The sequence below is a fragment of the Myiozetetes cayanensis genome, unplaced genomic scaffold, assembly GCF_022539395.1.
Source record: "Myiozetetes cayanensis isolate MyiCay16 unplaced genomic scaffold, myiCay2020 scf4, whole genome shotgun sequence".
Classification (NCBI taxonomy): domain Eukaryota; kingdom Metazoa; phylum Chordata; class Aves; order Passeriformes; family Tyrannidae; genus Myiozetetes; species Myiozetetes cayanensis.
Window position 1 is genome coordinate 21,655,498 of NW_026087631.1, and position 15,725 is coordinate 21,671,222.

The 15,725-nt window shown below is 41.6% G+C and overlaps 1 protein-coding gene across 6 annotated transcripts in view; it reads left to right on the forward strand.

Annotated features, from left to right (window-relative positions):
• Positions 1 to 844: 844 nt before the first annotated feature.
• Positions 845 to 15,725, forward strand: part of FAM172A (family with sequence similarity 172 member A) — a 262,527-nt gene continuing 247,646 nt past the window's right edge. For 3 of the 6 annotated variants that reach the window (XR_007630537.1, XM_050329326.1, XM_050329327.1), the window contains exons 1-2: positions 7,094 to 7,155; positions 7,282 to 7,384. The gene's annotated coding sequence lies outside the window, so the exon portion shown is untranslated. Of the gene's footprint in view, positions 940 to 1,118; positions 1,222 to 7,093; positions 7,156 to 7,281; positions 7,385 to 15,725 lie in introns of those variants that run through there. The other 3 variants (XM_050329323.1, XM_050329324.1, XM_050329325.1) reach the window with 3 other exon arrangements.

The window sequence follows — 15,725 nt, forward strand, 5'->3', positions numbered from 1 at the left end:
AACTTGATCTTGTTTGAAGATGTTCCTGCTTGTTGCAGGCCTTTAAAGGTCCCTTCCTACCCAAACTATTCTGTGAAATCCATTGAGAGCAAAAATACCTGGTTGCTGCTTTGTGTCATAATGGAGAGAACAGCTGAGAGCAACCTTGATGAAAAATGTTTCTCCCATGTAGGCCTGCCCATGGCTCTAGTTTACTGCATTTGGCCATCAGTCACGACTGGGAACTAAGAGGGGATGAGACATTTCAGTTGCACACACGGTATGTGGCATATTTCAGTTATCCTTGGGACAGGAACATCTCACAATCATCCTGTGCAGACCAAAACAGGAGAAATCTGGAGGGCTCTTCAAGGGAGCAAGGCTGAAATGAAACTCAAGGTGCTTCTTTCTGCGACAGCGCAAAGGTGTTGGCACTGCTTGTCGTTGTTTTACTGTGGGCCAGAGCAACACAGTTCTTATGTATTTCCGAAGAGTGAAACATCTGACATGAAAAATTATATTGCAGGCCTTTTCTGTTTCCACATTCCTGAGTGATCAAAAGGGAAAGCCCGGAGTAGAAGCGCCACTTTCCCCGTGAGATCCACCAGCACCCGAGAAGCAATCACGGCCCGGAGCCCTGATGCCCGGCAACCCGCCCGCTCTGTGTCAGCATTGGGCCGGAGCTCGCGCTTGCCTGGTGGCTTTATTCAAGAGCTGCCCAAGTGACACTGGCCGGGAGAGCCGCGCTGTGCGCGCCCCGGCGGGCGAGGCCCGGCCCGGGGCAGGAGGGACCGCTCCGCTTCCGGGGTTCCCCACGCCGCGCCCGCGGCGAGACGTCACCGCGCGCGGACCCCGGAAGTAGCGCCAGCAGGAGGCGGGCGGCGCCGCGCGCGGCGCTGGGCCCGGAGCGGGCGCGCGCCCCTCCCGCCGGGACGGGCCAGGGACGGGCGGGGCCCGCAGGTACGAGCGGGGCCACGGGACGGGACGAGACGGGACGGGCGGAGGGAGGGAGGAAGGGAGGGGGCGGCCGCCCGGCCTGCCATCCGCCAGCGGCCCCGTGGCGGGGGAGGTGGGGCAGCAGCGCCCGGCCGCCCCTCGCAGCCCTGCCCCGGGATGGAGACGCCGGGCCCGCGGGCCTCCGGTGTGCTCGGCGTCAGGCCCGGAGCGGCGGCCGGGCCGGAGCGAGGTGGTGGCGGCTGCCTGAGGCCGGGCTCCGGAGCGCCGCGGGAGCGGGTGCGAGCAGTAAGTAGCCGGGAGTGAGGAGTATCCGTGTGCCCGTGTCAGTGCAGGGGCAGCACGCCCGCAGTGTCACCGCCCAGGACCGGCCCCGACCGTCACCGCACTCTGCCCGCCGAAGCTCCACGTGTTGGCACCTTCTCAGCTGCTTCCCGGTGTCACGGGTGTCGCATGGACCAGAAACAGGGAATAGCAGTTACCATTTCTAGTTTTCCAAAGAGTCTAAAGCTTTTGTTCTTCGGACTGTATAGTCACAGTCATTGCTGCACTTTTTGGTGCTTTCGGCTGTTTTTGTGAAACAAGACTTGTCAGTTTTCTCTGGTTCCTAACGCGAGCTTCCTGTACAGTCATAAATCAGAAAAAGTCACTGCTTGACTCCTGACTTTATATATCTGGGCTTGAGTAGTAATTCATTTCAAATCTTGCTCTCCTAATCAGATGGGATTGAAAACTTCTTTTTTGGACTTAAGTTTGTTGTAGTTGTCCTGACAGCTTAAAAAGTTGCATGAAATATTTGTCATTTCTGAGTTACCCGGATATAGGCTAATAATTTTCCATTTTAGATTGTTACTTTTACGTGTTTTTTGGTAAAAATGAGATAACTCAAACTTTTACATTTGAGTTATCTCATTTTTACCAAAATGAGATAACTCAAAATCTGTAGTGCTAAAGCAGGATGTGCTGTTCTGTAGTTTCTTCTCGAAACCGGTTCACTTTGCTTTTGAAAGAATTGTTGCCTTTTTCTAAGAGAGAGTGAACCACTTTTCTTCCAGGTAGCTAACTTTTAACTGTGGTGTTACATGACCCAAACTGCTCAGAAACAGCTTGTCAAGCCAGCTTGTCAAGTCTTCACGAATTGTATCTTCCACTTTACACTATTTCTGCATGAAGTTTTTGCTAGGGCAGTAAGCTTGAGTGAGTAGGTCACAGGACAATGCCGTAATTGGCAAAAGCAGTATTATAATATCGACAGCAATTATAAAGCCAACTGGATATCTTTGATCTTAACAGTGCAGTGATTTGGTGACAGTAAATAGTGGGGTATTGACAGTATTTGCCTTCAAAGAAGCATAATACCAGTAGTACAGCAAAAAAGTGGTGTTCTTTTAGTAATTGCTAGTATTTTCTTGGAATCCTTAACTGAGACTGTGGGTTAAAGAGAGTGGCAGCATGTACTGCTACCAGTGACAAAGCAGCCTTATGACAGCATGTTGGTTAAATGTAGGAACAAATAAAAGAGCTCTATGTAGGGAAAACTAAAATCATAGTGATTGGAGATACTCAGCAGCTTGGGGTGTGTCATAGAATGCTACTGATGTTTAAATACATCATGTCTTTATATGGTCCTCTGGGTTTGGAATTGAACAGATTTGGTCTTCTGAGTGTTTCAGATATTAAACTTTCTTTAAAAAAAAAAAAAAGATAAAAGATTCTTTGCTTGCAAAAGTACTGATCTTCGGATGGGAAGCTCCAGATAGAGCCTCCAAGTGATGGCTGTTTGTGTGGCTGAAGCCACTGCCAGTACTTACTGCGTACCTGTCTGCTGGAGAGCTGATATGCCTGCCACCCTTGATATCAGTCTGGGCACTCCTCAGCCACCTCTGTCAAAACATGGTGGGTTAAGACAAATGTAATATTTATTGTGTTCAAGATGACCTGACTTTTTGTCTGAAATAGGTTAGCAGATGTGGGTAGGCGTACGAATAAGATGAAAACTTCCAGCAGACCAACAGTACAGAGCAGCTGGAGGCGGACAAGGGCATCATCATTTCAGAAGCCCAGCACACACTCAGCGTGCTTTCTGCCTTAGTGAGATACCTTTAATTATTGGAGTTTTCTCACCAGTGCCTGGATTTTGTCTGTTTTCTTGAGATGGCCTTCTCAGTGATTGTAGCCAATTATGGCTATATTTAAATCTGCAAGTTGACTTGACCATGGTCTTCACTGAATTACCTTTCATGTTCTAGTTAGCAAACGTTTGGGAGAGCTTCTCCTTATAATTACTCAGTGGGGATTTACCTTTTAATCTGCCTCCTTTTAAGTTCACAACCTTTTTTTTTTTTTTTTCCCCTGAAGACTCAGCACTGACTTTGGAGGCTTTGCCCATTCCAGGCTCTATAGAAAAAGTTCTGAATACAACTCTGTTGCTGGTACTTTGAATTTGACCCACTGTTCCTTTGGGGAACAATGTGCTGTTGTGACTGAGGAGTTTTTTAGATTTACAATAGATTACTGGAATTCTTTGAAGTAAAGCATACATACAAAGAATGAATGGATATCTTTTTTTTAATTTTTTTTCCACTCACTTACTGAAACAAGTTGCTTAACAGTGGACATGAAAACATCCTCTTACAAAATTTAATGCTACCCTATTAATTTTTTGGTGCCTTAGAAGGATTTTTTTCTCTATATAAGTCCGATTGTGCATATATCTGCTTAGCCTGTGGATCAGTTTCAGAGATTTGCACTGAGTGGAATTCCTGAAGTACAATTTAATGAATTTAAAATTGTTATTTTTCATGGTCATTTTTCAATGTGTTATGTGCTGTAGTTAGAATGTGCGTTGAAAGGAATGCTTTTGAAAGAAAGGCTCTGGAGTGAGGACTTTGAGAACTTAATGTTTAACTACTCACAGCATTCCTTACACTGTTCTTGTAATGTGACTAAGTTTTATTGGAAGGTGAAAAGACGGAGTGTTCACTTTTGTATCATCCTTGCCTTTCTGCTCAGCTCACCATCAGATACTTTTTAATACCAATTTTGGTAATGATTTTTGTTTTATAGCCTGTTTCTAGGAATTAGACTGGGACCACAAGTTACTTCCCTCCAACTACAGACTCGCTGGCATGAGTGCCATCAAAAGTAGTACTGATAGGACAGAGAGTAATGATTCTAAACTGAAAGAAGGCAGCTTTAGATTAGATATTAGGAAGAAATTTTTTTACAGTGATGGTGCCAAGACATGAGAGGAGTTTGGTCAGAGAAGCTATGAGTGTTCCATCCCTGTAAGTGGAAGGCCAGGCTGGATGGTGTTTTGGGCAGACTGGTATAGTGGAAGTTGTTGCTGTCCATGGCAGGGGCATTGGACTAGATGAACTTTAAGCTCCCTCAAAACCCAAATGGTTCTGTAAGAAATGATCTAGGACTGGAGTGGGTTAGTGGAGAATCTAGGAGAAGGGCTGAAAGTGTTGTATCATATGAACATCAGCAAATCTGAGTCACCTTGTATTGAACTGACTGTGGTGAAGCCTGTTTACCAGTTTCCTGAGCAGTCTGTGCTGTGAGTTAATTAGTAATGATACTGATGGTGAGAGTGGTGTCCTGCTCTGTGGTTTAGTGAAGTCTTTATGTAACTGCTTTTATTTCTGTTACACTGTCCTGGAGAGAATCTACCTCCAGCTTGGTGGAACCTCTCTGGTACTGCAGTTTGTATTCTATTGAGTGTGTTTCCAAAGGAAAAAGACAAACCCTGCACAGTTCACCAGGCTAATTTTAGGTGTTTCTGCTACTGTAGCTTCTGTACATTGCCAGGTTCCTGTTGACCAGCAGAAATTGAAGGGGACCAATTCTGTGCCAAGTCTGCTGTATAGACATTTGAATATTCTAGGTATTGATTTTTAATATTTAGGTGAAATAAGTATTGTCTTAGCAACCATAGTATTAGCTGAATAATATTTGTTGTGGCAGTTAATTTAGGAAACTGTTCTGTCAGCAAACAGAGTTTATTCTCAGTGTCATGGTTTAACACCAGTTGGCAGCTAAGTACCATGCACCTGATTGCTCATTCCCCTCCACTTTGCCCTTGCCCCAGTGGGATGGGGAGTGAATCGGAAAAAAAGATGTCCAACTTGTGGGTTGAGGTAAGAACAATTTGATAACTGAAAGAAAGCAAAATATAATAATACTCGTGATAATAATAATTTTAATGAAGAGACAGAAATGAAACTCAAGCCCATGGCTTGGACAGGGGCACTCTGTGCTGGGTTAAGAACTGGCTGGAGGGCCGGGCCCAGAGGGTGCTGGTGAATGGTGCTGCATCCAGCTGGCAGCCGGTCACCAGTGGTGTCCCTCAGGGATCAGTGCTGGGCCCAGTTCTGTTTAATATCTTTGATATTGATGATCTGGATGAGGGTATTGAGTCTACCATTAGCAAATTTGCACATGACACTAAGTTGGGGGGGGAGCATCAATCAGCTGGAAGGCAGGAGGGCTCTGTAGAGGGACCTGGACAGACTGGAGAGTTGGGCTGATTACAACAGGATGAAGTTCAACAAGACCAAATGTCAGTTCCTGCACTTTGGCCACAACAACCCCTGCAGCGCTACAGGCTGGGCACAGAGTGGCTGGAGAGCAGCCAAGCGGAAAGGGACCTGGGAGTTTGGATTGACAGGAGGCTGAACATGAGCCAGCAGTGTGCCCAGGTGGCCAAGAAGGTCAATGGCATCCTGGCCTGGATCAGGAAGAGTGTGGCCAGCAGGAGCAGGGAAGGGATCCTTCCCCTGTACTCAGCACTGGTGTAGCCACTCCTTGAGTATTGTGTCCAGTTCTGGGCCCCTCAATTTAGGAAGGACATTGAGGTGCTGGAGCAGGTCCAGAGAAGAGCAACCAGGCTGGTGAAGGGACTTGAGCACAAGTCCTATGAGGAGAGGCTGAGGGAGCTGGGGTTGTTTAACCTGGAGAGGAGGGGAGAGACCTCATCAATCTCTACAACTCCCTGAGAGGAGGTTGTAGCCAGGTGGGTTTTGATCTCTTCTCCCAGACAACTATCAGTAAGACAAGAGGGCATAGTCTTAAGCTCTGCCAGGAGAGGTTTAGTAGGTTAGGTATTAGGAGGACATTCTTTACAGAGAGGGTAATCAGGCATTGAAATGGGCTGTGCAGGAAAGTGATGGATTCTCTGTCCCTGGAGGTTTTTAAGATGAGACTGGATGTGGCACTGAGTGCCATGATCTAGTAACCACAGTGGTAGTGGATCAAGGGTTGGACTTGATGATCTCAGAGGTCCTTTCCAACCCGACTGATTCTATATCATTGGCTCCTCTTCAGGGTAGCTCCTCCAGTTTATATGCTGGACATGATGTTCTGTGGTATAGAATGTCCCTTAGGCTGGTTTGAGTCAGCTTTCCTGGCCATACTCTCTTCCACCTTTTTGTGCAGCTCCTTGCTAGCAGATCGTCAGCTACAGAAAATCTCTGGGTTTAGGGTGAGCACTGTTTAACAGCAGCCAAACCATCAGTGTGTTATCAACATTGTTCTCATTCTGAATCCAAAACACAGCACTTTACCAACTACACTAACTCTAACCCAGCTTGAATGAGGACACTCGGGCAGGCAAACGAAAGAAAATTTTCTTTATTGCATGTCTAAAAAGAGACATGATGGTTAAAAGAAGAATTAGCTTTATACATTGTGAGTTGTACTGCACATGCTGACTGGAAGCAGGTTCATACCTGAGCACCAGTATGTTAATGTTAATGAATGTTAATGTTTGTTTCATGGTGCATGTGCATTTAAAGTCAGGCCCATTGTTCAAGTTTTTGCATTTTTTAATGTTTATTATCAGTTGGTAATAAGGAAGTTTTCTGTTTACTATCAATTTCAAGTCAAAGTTTAAAATATTTTTTTTGAGAGGGATATACTGAAAAATATTTTTGATTGTATTGAAAATATTCTTGATTACTCCTAAGCACCCTTAGGCATCTCTAAGATGTAGATAAGAAATGTGAAATTTAATAGGAAGATAGTTTTGGAAATTGTGAAAGATTTCCCAAGACAGCTAGTCTGTATTTGTCTGAATTACAAGCTTCTTAAAGTTGCTATTTTATATTTGCAGTTAAATATTTTAAGATGCTTATTTTGAATTCTCTGAACATTTCAGCTGCAATGTACATAACTCTGCTGGCCAATTGAGCTTTCTTCACCATATCACCTTTATGCAGGGTAAGTGATGAAAGCTCCTGGTGGGACGTGGGAAAAATGTGTTCTCTGGTTTCTTGTCACCCCTTAACTGAAGTATATTTTGGCTTGGGAACAGGTGTAATGGACCTCATTCTTGTTTTGTTTTAGGTGCATGAAGAGTGTTAGATGGTTTATTGTACTTTGGAGCTGGTTTTTACTTCTGTGTCTTGGTTTTTGGAGTAGTAACTGCTTGTCTGAGAAGACGAACAAGGTAATTCCAGTTGATCATGTTGTCAGAGTGCCAGGTGCTCTTCAAGTTGTCTTGAATATTGTGTTGAAGACCAAACCCAACAAATAATGTAGTGGTTATAGTTTCTTTTGAAGTTTCTGCAAGCCAGGCTTTACAAAACCTTGAAATGCACATTTGAGTGGCTGTCATATTTTTGCACAGCATGATTAGCATACAATACATGCAAATCTCAGTCTCCTTGTTTAAATGAAGAAGATGCTAAATCGTGTTCTTGCTTTGCATTCTTCCTTCTTGTCTTAGGCACAATATACAGCCAATCTTGGAAGCATCTAGGTTTTTTTCCAACAAATGGGCATGTCATTCCTCTTGCAGAACATGTTTGTTACAATCCCATCTCAAAAAGTAAGATATTAAGTGACTACATTTAAATAAAAGCAGGTGCCACAATCAAAAAGAAAATTGGAAGTATTTTCAAAGGACATATATGTTAACAGGAAGTCTCAGTAGGGAAAGACTCATTATATAAAGGCATTATTAAAATTTAGTGAAATGAGGGATAAATAGGTGTGCTCACACACCCAGTCTTTATCTGTCTTGAATAATGGTCGTTGTACTCAAAGAGTATCTCCTCACTGAAGCATATGATTTAATCTTGTGAAAAAAAATCTGAATGAAAAGAGAGTTGTGTGTCTGTATGTTGATAACTCCCGTGCTACAGCAATGTATTAACATAGCTGCCAATCTCCAAGCCAAGGAGAAACATCTCAGAGCAAACACAGCCATCAAAATCAACAAAGCTACTATAAATGCAAACTTGATGTATGATATATGCTAATCAATAAATCAAAATTTTTTTTGAGCTTTCATGAGACTTTATTTTAAATGTTTGTATTTTGGAATAGCAGAATTTGAAATTTGAAAAAATAAACTATTTCCTACCACAGTGATCACTTACTGAGTCCTTCTTTGCTTTTTCTTGGCCATGTTGACAAATCAGGCTGAAAAGTTTTCAGGCAGCAGATGTGTCACTGTTCTGTCACCTTGGTTGTACCAGGTAATGAATGAAATAGAGAACTGATAAGTTAAAAGTATACTCTTAACAAAAAACAAACACACACACAAAACAAAAACAAAAGGAATGGGGAAAGAAAGAAAGAAAGGAAGGCAGTTTTAACTCAGATTAGGTCCCCATTTTGGTTTAACTGAGGATTCTCTGAACTGGTTTGCCATGCATTGTGACAAACAATTCTGTTAGCTAAAGGGACAGAATGGATAGGGGGTGGGACTGCTAAAGTTGTTTTGCAAAGATGTATTTGGGAATATGTGCTTTGATTCTAAGACCTGGGGACAGGAATGGTATTTGTTCTGTGTTAGTTCTCTGTGAAACAGTGGGGTGCTTGTTATCTATCTGGATGAAGTCGAATATAGCTTTCCCTTGGCTTGGATTTAACATTTCTCAGTGTAAGAAATTGTCCTCAATTTTTAGAAACTTTGAGCACGTTCTGATAATGGCAGCATGAAAGCTCCAGGTTATTTCACTTCGTGTTTTGTCCACTGTGATAATGAAACCTTTATTTCCAAAAAGAAGCAATAGATGCTTAACCACCTTGCTGTGTGAGATTTTGTATCTGTAGCAAACCCCAGCTAGTATCTTGACTTGTACTTTCTTTATTAAGACATGATTTTCTGTTGTCAGTGAGTCAGAAACAGACAGTGACATTTTTGGCACACAGTGCCATTTGTTCTCCATTGTTTCTCCATTGTTGCTATTTCTAAATAGGTTATAGCTCTTGAATTCTAGCATTACATTCAAGTGAATCATCCCACCAACTTCACTAATATCAAATAGGTTGAATGTACATTCCTGCAGAAGAGCTGTAAGTTCTTCTTCATTATCTTCCCAACATAATTCTTTGGGTAATTAAAGATTTTTTTAAAATTTTTTTCTCTTCATTCTTTGTTCTGTTAGTCCTATTTTCCTTGTCTTTCTTTCTAGTGAGTGTTTAAGTAGTCATAAAAATTAGGATAACTCCCTAAGGAATAATTATGAGAGGACTACACCAAAATAACCAGAAGCTTGAATTGTTACCTATGTGAGGTTGTTAGTTGAAGGAGGAGGGGAGGAATAGAAATATGCTGAGATGGGAAGTCCAGTTCCTTAAGGATATCAACTTATACCTGCATTTTCTTGTGATGAGAGATAAAACTATTGCCTAGTTTGTTTGAGACAGACGCTGAATTTTTCAAAGCTAATAGTGCATTCCTTTAGAGAAGCTGAGGTTTTACCTACCCAGTGATGTCCAGAGAAAATATTTTTAAGAACAAAGTTCAGAAAATTCCAGAGAATCGTGATCTTTAGAGATTGCTACTAACAGGAATACAAGGAAGTTCACCATTCCTACACAGATAAAGCTGTATAGCTTTCTAAAAAAGAAGCATGGTGTAGATAATATAGTATTTTTTCTTTGCTTGTTCTTAAGTGCATTTATCTGCTATTCTATAGCAGTATAGGACAGGAGATAACTAAATTTTAAGTTTTACTTTATGTCAAATGGTGGTAGATATACTTCCCACCCAAAATTTGCTGGTCAGACGTGGGAGTGGAGCCTGCAGAAATTGTGGAATAATTGCTGTTGCATATTTTCAAAATTTGCCAAGTTGTGAAGCAGCTTGTTCTGGTAACACGTTTTTCAGGTGTTTTGGTCTCCAAAGGTGTGGATAGATCTGTATTGTCCTGTACACATGGTGATACGGTGTCTCTGTGTTTTGGATAAGAAACAAGATAGTTCATAAAGTCTACCTTTGGGTCAGGTATCAACTTCAGTTTTAGTATGTAAGAATCTCAAGTGATTCTACCTGTACAAGAGGTGCTGCGCTTTTTTTGTTGTTTGGACATGCCTACCAGCACCACAGAACAGCTGACTGTGCTTGTTCTACCACACGACTGTGGTTGGAGTGACCAGGGGCAGTGGACAACAGGGAGTGTGGTCTAAGGAATGTGCTCAAGGGCTTTGTTATTATTTTATTTTTAATTTTATTATGTTTTTATTATATTGTTCTATCATGGCAGGATGAATGAAAGCAGAGGACTGGAGCAGTGTGGACAAGAGGAGGTTTGGGACAATGAGTTGAGTTGTCAGCATCTCTGTGAAAGCTCTTGAAATGAAGGGATGAATGAGGACAGCTTGGGGAGGGAATGGAATGGCCCTCAGGGTCGAATGAGGTCAAGTGAAACTGGAAGCTTGTGAAGGAAATAGGAGAGATGATTGAGAGGCCCTAAAGTATGGGGGAGGAGAACTGAGGCTGGGAGAAACATTGGAGTCATACTTAAAGCTCAAGGGAGGAAGGTCAGACAAAATACTGAATTGTTCCTTAAGTGAGCACCTTCATTCAATGCATTCACAAAGGCAGAAGTGCAGTGGAAGAAACCCAGATGTGACCGTATCATCTATATTGGATTTGTGTGTCAAGGTTTTTATAGTGGAGGCGCTGCAGGTGTGGCTTCTGTGAGAAGCTGCCAGAAGCTTCCTACATGTCCAGTAGAGCCAGTGCCAACCAGCTCCAAGGTTGACCTACTGCTGGCCAAGGCTGTACCCTTACAACCCACGGAGATTCGCAGTGGAGCAGGAGAGTGCCTAAAGGACGCTGTGATACTAAGGGAAGCCTGCACTGAAAGAGGCTTCTGGCAGCACCTGTGGAGAGAGAAGGCCGTGCTGGAGCGGGTTTGCTGGCAGGACTTGTGACGCTGTGGGGGAGCCACAGTGGAGCGGTCTGTTCGTGAAGGAGTGCATCCCATTGAAGGGAGCCACGCTAGAGCAGTTCATGAAGAACTGCAGCCTGTGGGAAGGACCTGTGTTTGAGAAGTTTGTGAAGCACTGTCTCCCATGGGAGTCCTCCCATGCTAGGACAAGAAGGTGAGGAGTCCTCCCCCAGAGCAGAAAGGAGTGGCAGAAACAGTGAGTCTTGAACTAACCACAGGCCCCATTCCCCTGGACCCCTGGGAGGAGTAGACAGGAAATTTGGGAGAGAAGTTGAACCTGGGGAGAAGGGAAGGGTGGGGGGAAGGTGTCTTAAGATTTTGTTTTATTTCTAAATATCCTACTCTGACTTACTCTGATTGGCAGTATATTAAATTAATCTCCCGAAGTTGAGTCTCTTTTGCTCCAACTGTAATTGCTGAGTGATTTCTCCCTGTATTTTAGTGTTGAGTCTTTAGTTATATTTTCTCTCCTCTGTCCATTCAGGAAGGGAGTGATACAGTAGTTGTGGTGGGTACCTGGCATCCGCCCAGGGTCAACTCACCACATCTTTGCTTTGTTAAGGTCATGATACCAGTGCCATAGAAAGTACATTTATTAATTTTACGGAGTACCAGGCTGGGAAATGAATTATGTTCTGTGAAGAATAAATTTATAATTTAAAATGGTTAGAAAAACTAAAGAAATAACGTAAAAGGGATAATGCCATTTAGAAGAAAAAATGAAAAGGATTGTGCTTAGATTAAATAATTTTCTACGTAAATACAAAATAACAATAATTGTAGAAAAAAGAATCCGAAATTTTTAGGTGAATCATAACATGAATGTGCGTCAATAGCACTGTGCAGTTGCAATAAGGATAGTCATTCTCCTGGGATATATGGTTGGAAGGGCCATATTTCAACTGTCACATAATAATCCCACTCTACTTTTTTTGGTCTTCATCTATTTTGTGCTTTACATGTAAGAAATGGTTTGAGCGCATGGGAGAATCTTCCCAGGGCAAAGTAACAGAAGAATGTTCAGAAGTCTGGAAGAAAATGTGCCAATATGGACAGGGAAAAAGTAGTTTTCTCAGTCTACAGCAGACCAATAAACAGTCTCCAGGTGTGGGAAGAGATGTTACAGAGTGAAAGGGCATAAACTTTGTATTGTGATGGAAAGTAAAGTACTGTGGCAAAACTTCTGGAAAGGGTAGTTTGATGTTGGATTTGATTTCTGTTTACAGCCAAAATACTCATACAATGGCAATCAGGGTTGTTTAATTGTCAGTAATACTGAGGGATGTGGTTTCTCTGTAGTTGCTGGAGACTGTGCGCTAATGAGTCACCTTGCACAAAGATGAGAACATGAACTTTGATATGGGAGGCTTCCTCTTCCTTGCCTTCAGCTGGGCCCCAGCCGGGGAAAACTGAGGAAAAGGCAGGAGGTCTGACAGTCCTCTGACATGTCCACTGGAACACTAAATAAGGTTCAAGGGTCAATTTTTCATGTAAGGCGAATTTATCTTTAGGGAGGTTGTGGAGTATTCATCATAGGTTTTTTGGTTTTGTTTTGGTTTTTTTTTAAAGAATTTAGCCAAGACCATACTGGACAGAAACTTAGATATAGATGATACTACCTTGGAGAAGTAGGAGAGAGTAAGGCGACTTGTTTCCTCTCTATTTTCTCCACATTTTTTTTGTATGAGACTAGAGTTTGATGCACAAGTGCTGAAATAAGTTTGTGCAGTCTAAATTTGGATATTTTCTGACACGTGTTGATTGAGCATTGTTTTAGTATTGTCTTTGGGTAAGGAAGGCCCACATATTAAGTGTATGCTATCATGTATGGAAACATACTACGTAAGTTTTTATTCATCTGCAGGGTGATTTTAACCAGCTTTAAGGTGTTTTAGTATGCTTAAAATTTTGAATGGTTGTCAATAGAATGAGTAATATCATGTGTTGTCAGCCTTCACTAATTTGTCGTGGCTGTGGCCCTGATGGTTTTGACAGTTTCATGATGATAAATTTTGGCTGTTTCATGCAAATTGAATCAGAAGGGAATTCCTAAGAACACAAACCTGAAACCCATGAGACCATGAGCTCTTAATTCTTGCTCAACCACACACAGCTCATAATGATTTCTCATATCTCATGTTACAAGCTGTTCGTTGCTATTGTGGGAGGTAACTAACGTGTAAATATATACACATGCACTTTCTGCATATTCATTTCTTGTGTACTTTTGGTTTATCTTCACTGAATGGTGGGGTGGTTGAGATTGGCAGGGACCTCTGGAAATAGTCTAGTCCAAACCCAGTGCTCAGTATTACCTGAACATTTGTGGCAATGTTCAGTAAGTTTTGAGTATCTCCAAGGACAGAGACTGAATCCTCTCTGGGGCCTGTTCCAGTGTTTGACCCTCCCTTGGAGCAAGGAAGTTTCTCCTTATGTTCAGATGTCAGGTTTGTGCCCATTGTATGTTAACTTCTTAGTAGGCAGAAATGGGAAGACTGGCTCAGTGTCTTTCCTTCCCTCAGGCATTTAATATAATGATAAGACTCCTCCCACTGCACCCTGAGTCTTCTCCATGATGAATAATCCCAGCTCTCTCAGCCTCTACTTAGGTATCAGATGCTTCAAGCCCTTAAATGTCTTTGCAGCCCTTTGCTGGTGTCACTCCAGTGTGTCTGTGTCATACAGGGGAGTCTGGAACTAGTGCAGCATTTCAGATGTGTTTCAGCAGTGTAGAGTAGAGAAGGATCATGTCCCTCAATCTGCAGGCAGTACTTTTTCCTAAAGCAGCCCAGGATGTAGTTGAAAGAATCTTCACTGTTTGTTTCTTCAGATCCCATTTTAAACTTCAGAGCAACATTAGATATGTAGTCTGGGAAATATTTCCTGCTTTGTTCTAAATTTTGGATTTTTCCATTTCCAAGCTATATTAGTTTGAAATAATATTAATTATATTTTGTGGCGTTTTAGAAACAGTGATAGAAAAGGTATATTCATTGAAATGGAAGTATTTGCTTCAGCTGATTCTTGCAAGATTAAGGAATATTTTGAGGCTGAGCAGTTTCAGGTATCAATTTAATTTGATATTTGCTTTCCATTTAGTTTGTACCTTATTCCCACAGTAGTTAAACAACCTGACTGGTTGAGACATATTTTACCAGAATTTTAAAAGTGGTATTTCTCTGCTATACTTGTCTTGGTTTTAAAGCACTCGAGCCCTAATTTCAAATAACTTTCCATGTTGAGTTCATGCCGTTTAAGGTTTTGGGTTCATTTAGTTTTGGTTGTCTCCAAGGGCAGTATTCTATCTCCTGTCCCTTTTCCCACTATTTTATTTTTTGGATCTTTGTCAGATTTTTTGTGCCACCTTCCAAATTTGTACAAAATCTGCTAAACTTCAATTACGTCAAGGAAGTATATATTTTAGCTAGCATTGCTGATCTTTTACTAACAAGATTTGGATTTTTGTTGCTGTTTGGTTGGGTTTTTTTGTGTGGTGTTTTGTGTGTGTGTGTGTCTTTGTTGTTGTTGGGTTTCTTTTGTTTTGTTTTTGGTTTTTTTGTAAAATTACTTTCCATCTGCTTTACCCTTTTCATTAGTGCAGTAGAATTTAGTAACAAAATATGGGCAGTGTGAAAGTTTCGGTTTATCTAAGACTTTTCTTCTGTTCCTTTTTTGTCCTTCTCCAGCACAAGGAATTTAGGACAAAAGGTTTTTGCTGCTTCAGATTATTTCACATCTTTAAGCTGCTGTAATTGAAATGTTTCTTTTGCTTTTATCTGGGAGTAGGTTAAAAGTGTAAAGAATTGGAGGGCTGGCTACATTACTGTGTAGATGCTTGCAACATTTTTTTGCTTGCTGTAACTGGTTTTGGTAGTTGATTTAGTACTTTTCTTTGCAGATTCATTTTGTCCTGTGTTTATACTGCTTGTGGGACCATATAATGCTCAGTACAGCATTCATTTAATTACAAAGAAAAATAATTCTTGTATACACAATAATACTTCAGAGATGGTGTTAATTCAGTGCATATTTTGTTGAAAATTGTCAGTTTTGTGAGAAAATGTTTATATTGCCTATAAGGTATGTTTCAGGAGTCTGTTACACTGAGTGGGGCTGATGCTGGTTCATATTTTTCCCATGCAGCACACTGTATAATGTATCCCTTCTTTTCTTGTATTAATTTTTCTCTTGGGAAGCAATATGATCAGCTGCTGTGGGGGTTGTCATAAAGTAAGAATTTCAAGATAGACAGTCCCTAGTACATATGTATATCGTTTACATGAGTTTTCATGGTTAGACATCTATCTGATCATAAGGTGACGTGAAGGTGAAATAATTCAATGGATTGTGTACCTTTTTCCTGTAATTACAGTTCATTTATCTATCTGTTGTAGCTATTTCTCTTTCTTAGCTATCACAATATTCAAGTCAGTAAGTTGTTTTTAGCAGCAAAGTTCTCTCCTAGAGGGCATCTAATCACAGTCTGAAGGATGTTTGAAGAATCCACTCGTTCCTGTGCCTTAGCCTTAATAGTTAATCATAATTTCTGAGAGTGATTCTTTATAAATACTCACCCAAAAAATGATAAAAGATACTTTAAGC